Source organism: Podarcis raffonei, chromosome 11, assembly GCF_027172205.1.
Source record: "Podarcis raffonei isolate rPodRaf1 chromosome 11, rPodRaf1.pri, whole genome shotgun sequence".
Classification (NCBI taxonomy): Eukaryota; Metazoa; Chordata; class Lepidosauria; order Squamata; family Lacertidae; genus Podarcis; species Podarcis raffonei.
Genome location: NC_070612.1, coordinates 23,482,594 through 23,490,101, shown reverse-complemented (window position 1 = coordinate 23,490,101; position 7,508 = coordinate 23,482,594).

Sequence of the window (7,508 nt, the reverse complement as noted above, 5' to 3'; positions counted from 1 at the left end):
TTTCAATTCAATCTCAGTGTTTCCCATGCACACTAAAAAGAAAAAACCTCAAAATTGTTTGCAAAAAGAAAGATGTAGGTACTGCTGAGCAGGTGAAGAGTACATTTGCTTCACTATTGGTTTGCTTCACTGAGTTTCCCTTTGCCTAAAGACATTAGGGCAGTGGTTCCCAATTAGCCAAGTACTGTAGACCCCCTGTTTTTCAAAAGCCAAGCAATGGACCCCTCTACTTTTGAACATTATATTACCTCCATGGTAGTTGTGGTTATGTGAATGGTGCCATGGACACCCTCGGTGGGTTATGCATATCCCCTTGGGTCCAAGGACCACCAGTTGTGAACCACTGCATTAGGGAAAGGACCCAGGCAGGACCTCTGGAGGCAAAAGTCCAGCTCCCCACTTAGCATCATGAGCAGTAGGAGCTCAAATGCAGCATGGCTGGTTTATCACAGTAACACAGGGCCCCTCCATAAAACAGTTCTATCCCGAATCTAAAATTGTCTGTCTACATTGTTGTTGTTGTTATTGTTGTTGTTAAAGTCCCATTATCTAGTTTTCCTACAAAGCACAGAGTAAGCAGTTTGAAGCAGAAAGACAGCCTTGCACGGAATGTGACTATAGCAACAGTGGTGCACAACACTCAGTGTACTATCCAGGTTACTTACATGTACAATAGTGGGGAGAAAGTCCTAGGACATCAGTCAGATTTCACTCAGAATTAGTCTTTAATTCGACAAGGTGGTGGCTAGATAAACACACACAGAGAGAGAGAGAGAGAGAGAACACTTTCTTTTTGTTTTTAAAAAAGGTGCCAGTATTCCCATCTTTATAAAAGTGTTGTGGGTGCCAGCACAAAGTGATTAGCCTGGACAGCAAAAAAAGGAGGTGAAAGTACTCCATACCAATGAATACCATCACAAAAAGCACTACACACACGTAGAATAATTGCTCTTTATTTTCTTTATTTCCAATTTCCATTGGCTTTGTCAAGGGATGTGTGACCTTTCTATCACTCTTTGCATTCTTGGCAAACAATAATTCCTTCATCATGAGCACCGTGCAAACAACACAGATGCGTTCTTGACATCTTATTTTCCACCCGGTTTCCTAAAAACAGAACCAACAGACCTGTCTCAGAAGAACTCAATCACTGTCAAATACTATAAAGTCAACAACATTCTTTGTCAGCCAGGAAAGCAGCATGTCAACAGTATGAGTCAAGATGTGGCCAAATATGGCCCATTCAGTCATGCCAAATGAAATCAAAAGCATGGATGAGGTTGTGGCTCTTCCAGTCATTTTTATAATCATGGATCACAACTTAATATTCATCCCGTGAAGCCCAAAGGCATGTAATATCATTTTGTTCCTGCAAGCAATTACATGTGTGGCCAAACTCCAAAAGCCGTATGAGAGATTTGTATAAGCCCCAAGGCTTCCAAAGTTTTCTTTTTTATAACACCCTCCTCTGTTGTTGGAATTTTTTAAAAAGAGGTTCGTATACTGGAAACCCAAAAGAAACTTAAGCATAATACATAACTATATTTCAATTTCCCCCCTTTTCATGCTCATGTGGTCTATAAGATGCCTGAGCATGATTATGAACCAAGAGCACCCCAAAACCTTCTTTCTTATAACACCCTCCTGTGTCACCCTAAAAAACAGAGCATCAAAAATAGCAATAAATAATGCAATAAAAAGAGAACATTACTGAAGATATGATGCATGTACAGAAGTGTTTGGAGGACTCATGCAAATAAGATATAGTCCAGCCTATATCACTGATTTTTAAAGTTATTAACAGTGCAATCATATGCATGTCTACTTAGAAGTGTGACTGACTGTAAATCCAATAATTCAATAAAGGATTGTGTCACTGTTTGCAGGCGGAAATTTGAATTCCCTGGGAGAAAGCCAACTAGCGCAGGGGCTCACCTCAGTTTTAGACATACAAAAGCATCTATCAATCACCACTAATTTGGTAGGTTCTCCAGTTCAAGACTTTATATGGCTCACATCAATAGGCCTTTATTTTGTTTTTCTTACAAGCTGAATGGATTCTCCATGGTCTAACATGAATGAATGCAAATGAGAGTTTCACTCTGTACAATTAAGGGCTAGTTTATACAGCCAGCAGAATCAAGTGGTAAAGCTTTTTCTGAACACCCCTATTTCTGGCTACATATAGGGGTGCATATCATATTTATCAATGGGTGGTGATGAAACATATACAAAATACAAGATCAGGCTGATGGCAAAGCAGAACTCTTATTCCTGACATCCCAGTTTGCTGGGGGAAGGGATATATATCTTTTGTATTATCTAGGGTAAAAATGTTAATGTATCGCTGATCCAGTGTTTGGAAGAAAGCCAGCTGCTATCTGAAAGATGACTGTCTACAGTACTTGGAACTGGAAACTGAAATTGAGAATTATATGGTTAGCTAAAGCCATATTTAAGTACATACACAGTCTATCAACTGCCAATCTATGAACTGCAACAATATGCTTTGCCACTTCAGTTTAATTTAACTGATAACTCATAGTTCATTGTTCATAATATTTAATTATTCACACTTACCTTTAATGCTTGAAAATTAATCAAGAAGAGTTAAGATTTATGGGGGAATTCGAACATCAGAACACTGGACATGGTGGGATTTCCCCTTCTTCGACTTCCATCTGCAGCTTTTACCCCAATCCACTTCAGAGCAGATTTTTGGACATGCAGGTTTGCACAAGCAGACATTGGTTGCACAAGTGGGACACCATAATTTGGTGTTTGGTTATTTGTGTTTGGTTATTTTCCCAAACTGCATCTCCATGGAGTTTGGATGCTTCCAGACTGTCACTATTTTGGGGTGTGATTCAATCACATATTGGCAAATTCAGGCTGGTGATTATAGTTGATTGGAAATCTTGCACAACAAACCTACTTCCCCCAAAGATCTGATTTTCTGAGAAAATGTGCTGGAAATGCAGGATAATACTTGCTTTAACGCAATGTCATCGGACCTCTCTGCAAACTGATTCAAGATGAATGTTCAGTAAATAGCCAATGTCATCCAGTCTCCCGGGAAAATAAATCAGAATGGATGTTCCACAATCAGATTCACCTGGAAGAACCCTCAGTTTGGTATTGTTATAGGGCTGGTAGGTTGATTTGGGTGATGTATTTGTGTTCCAGCCAAGCCTGTGATTTTTGTACCTGTTGTTGTTTAGTCGTTTAGTTGTGTCCGACTCTTCGTGACCCCATGGACCAGAGCACGCCAGGCACTCCTGTCTTCCACTGCCTCCCGCAGTTTGGTCAGACTCATGTTTGTAGCTTCAAGAACAATGTCCAACCATCTCGTCCTCTGCCGTCCCCTTCTCCTTGTGCCCTCTATCTTTCCCAACATCAGGGTCTTTTCCAGGGAGTCTTCTCTTCTCATGAGGTGGCCAAAGTATTGGAGCCTCAGCTTCACCATCTGTCCTTCCAGTGAGCACTCAGGGATAATTTCCTTAAGAATGAATGCATTTGATCTTCTTGCAGTCCATGGGACTCTCAAGAGTCTCCTCCAGCACCATAATTCAAGAGCATCAATTCTTCACCCTTCTTTATGGTCCAGCTCTCACTTCCATACATCACTACCGGGAAAACCATGGCTTTAACTATACGGACCTTTGTTGGCAAGGTGATGTCTCTGCTTTTTATGATGCTGTCTAGGTTTGCCATCGACTTTCTCCCAAGGAGCAGACGTCTTTTAATTTCGTGGCTGCTGTCACCATCTGCAGTGATCATGGAGCCCAAGAAAGTAAAATCTCTCACTGCCTCCATTTCTTCCCCTTCTATTTGCCAGGAGGTGATGGGCTCAGTGGTCGTGATCTTCGTTTTTTTGATGTTGAGCTTCAGACCATATTTTGGGCTCTCCTCTTTCACCCTCATTAAAAGGTTCTTTAATTCCTCCTCACTTTCTGCCATCAAGGTTGTGTCATCTGCATATCTGAGGATGTTGATATTTCTTCCGGCGATCTTAATTCCAGCTTGGGATTCATCCAGCCCAGCCTTTCGCATGATGAATTGTGCATATACCTACAAGTTTGTGATTTGTAGTAAAAGGGATTGTTACATAATGGAGTGTTGCTCTTTATTGGTTCAAGGTCCACACAAGTTTCACACATTCAGTTCCTTGGCCGGCTGACAGCATCTCCAACTTTCAATTTGCACCTCCACATTTGAAGATGGATGGAGTATTGCTATTCTTCCTGAGCGATGCATGATTCACACATGTTCCCCTGCGCAGATCTGTTTGACGTTCCCCTCCCCTCCAGCTCTCATGCTGTACCTATAATGAGTCACTTAGCTCAGGTTCATTTTTGGTCACACTTTCTCCCAAGCAGCTGTCACATTGATTTACACCTGGTTAAAATCCATCACCTAGGGAAACAAGAGATTTGCCTCTTCATAATTGATGGCTTCAAAATGCACAATTTTTAACCAGCAGAAGCCTGGGGATTTATCTTTAAAGTGCCAATATTTTAAGAGCTCAGCCAGTTTTACCCTATTTTTCAAGACAGGTGACAATGGGTGGTTCCACAGAGCAGTTGATTTTGGAGTCAACATGCATGCAAGTTTTGCTTAGCAACCACACTACCCTTCACCAAACTGGAGCCCTCTAGATCTTTTGGACCACCACTCTCATCAGCCCCAGCCAGCACCTGCAATTCTTCACAGGGTGGGGATACGGTTTAAAGGTCTGGTGTGGTCACAGCCTCCTCCTTTTCAGCCGCAGTTCATCTGAGCCGGCCTTGTAACACCACTAAACCAAGAAGTAGTAGTTTGCTAAAAAACGCTGTAGTGGTAGCACCAGCTCAGTGTTTCTCTGCTTTTTTTTTTTACTGATTCATATTTTACCTTTAAAAGTGTGTTGCTCTTTAGAATGAATATATGACATTTCTGCAGATCCACAAGCACTCGCCACCTGCTTCTTACTCAGCAAACAGAAAGTTAACTCCCATCCTTGAATTTCAAAACAGTTCCACCCACATAAACCCCAAGTGTTTAGACTCTCTACACAAATGGAATGTGAAGTAGTTAGACAACTGCTACACCTGGAGGGCCCAGGTTTGGGGCCTGTGGATGGACAGAAAGCAATAGCCCTGCACTCTAGCTCCCACAATTCCCTGGGGTCTCAGTGTTAGAATTCCTGCTCCATGATTGCAGTTATGGGATTGTTTTCTTTCACATGACGGTGTATGTTTTGACTCCACAGAGTGGGAAGTGACAGAGACAGGATATTTGTGTTACTGTGTTCCATGAAATGGGACTATTGCCCTCTGCTTTTTCTCTTTGCTGTCTGGCGCTAGAGAGAGAGGGAGCCATGTTGCAGTGCTCTATGTATGTATGTAAATAAAGTAGATTAGCCAAAATGCTGAGTTGCTGAGGTCTGTTACACAAGCTGCGAAGACTCTGCGGATCCCTAAGTGTGCCGATGTCTGTTGGCATCGGTCACTGTGATATTAGGGCTGAAGAAAGCTTTTGAAGCTCCCGAACGATCGATCAGGAGGGAGAGAACATGCCAGTTGGGTATGTGTCTCTGCCAGGGTCCTACTCAAGTGTAGGACGAGCTCCTTATACTCAGATGAAGATTGGTAAACATGCTTAATGCACCCATGGGGTTCATAAAACTGATTCCCCCCCTCCATTTCTTTTCTTACCTTTTGTCAGTGCCTCCCAGCCACTTCAACATTTGGTTTCTCTTTCTTTGCTTGAAAGAGGTTCTCCTGTTTCATTATTCCTGAATAGGTGTAACAGCATAGGCAAACTTGGCCATCCAGATGTTTTGGGGCAACAACTCCCACCATCCCTGACCACTGGTCCTGTTAGCTAGGGATGATGGGAGTTGTAGTCCAAAAACATCTGGAGGGCTGAGTTTGCCTATGCCTGGTTCAACTTCTCAGGAAAGCATCCAAGCACTCAGTCTGGTTTTGCATGCCTGTGACATAGACACTTGTTACCCATGAATCCATTGGCTCTTGCCATGACAGCCATGTTTCCTACTTTACAGAGAACAATCGTCTGTTTGACGATCTCCAGGGGCTATCTAGTGCAAGTCCAGTTTAAAGATGAAGAACTATAAGAAGAGAGAGCAGGGACTTTGAAGTGTCCAGCAAGTGATGGCACCTTGAGAGCAGATTGAGGAGAAATATAGGTTACCGTCTGGCCACATGTACTGTATCTCTAGTTAAGATGCAATAAAAACTTCAAAATGTGTATCTATATATAACAATGAGCATATGCATTTTTTGTGCAAATCCCCTCCCCTCCAACATTTCCCTTGTGAAAATAGGGGTGTCCTGTTGTATCCCCTCCATTTCTCTGCTGAAAAGAAGGACATCTTATTTCATCCTCTCCAACATTTCTCTGCTGAAAATAGAAACATCCAAAGGTAAAGCAAGACGGCTCCTATAACTCCGGGCTTGTCCCTGGGAAATCAAGACACTTGGAGGGTCTTAAATCCTTTGCAAGGATGCATTTGCTCTTTCCTATCAATCTTTTCTAGCAAAGTGGCTTAACTATATTTATATAAATATATAAATCATTCAAATGGGGGGACACGGCTGAAGCAGTGACCTATTTAAAGTTACCTAGTACATTCATGACGTATCAGAGGGAAGGTTTAAACCAGTCCATTTATCATTGCCATCTATAATATCAAACTGGTTTGGTTACTTGTACATTACATGCACTAATTTGGTATAACCAGTGGGTCATCTATCCGTCCTGGTGTGCTGCATGTCTGCACAGCAACTGGGGGCAACAGTACAGCTAAGCACAAGATCCAAGCTGGAATGTTGACATAAGGATTGCCTTGCTGGCTCAGACCAAGGTCCAGCATTCCATTTCCAACTAGTGGCCAACCTGATGCAGGAGATTTCCTATGACAAGTTGTACCAAATCTTATTTTCTTGATTTACAAAGTTTATGCAGCATGTTTCAGCCACACTTCCACAACAGTCTACATAAAAAAAAAAAACAGAATAAGGAATGCAAATTACAAATATAGTTTAATAAGAATAATTTTATTATTTACCGGTATATGCTGCTCATCTGACTGGGTTGCCCCAGCCACTCTGGGCAGCTCCCAACAGAATATTAAAAACACAATAAAACATCAAACATTAAAAACTTCCCTATACAGGGCTGCATTCAGATATTAACTGCCCCCCCACAAAGCTTATTAAAACCACAGCAACTGGAAAGCAATGTAAGCTTTAAAAGCATTTTTGCCTGATGCCAAAAATAAAATAAGATAAATAGCAGTGCCAGAAGTGTTCTGAACCGCAGGCCCAAGGGAGTCCTCGTAGGAGTGGCTGGGTGCAGGGATGCCAAAAACATCAGCATGGCCAATTCTAGTGCTTTATTAAGAAGGTGCAGACTTGCAGCAAAGCAGCCTTTGCAGACGCACAACAGACACTGCACCACGGAGATGGTTTGCAAACATGCAAATATTCTTTATACAGAAAACA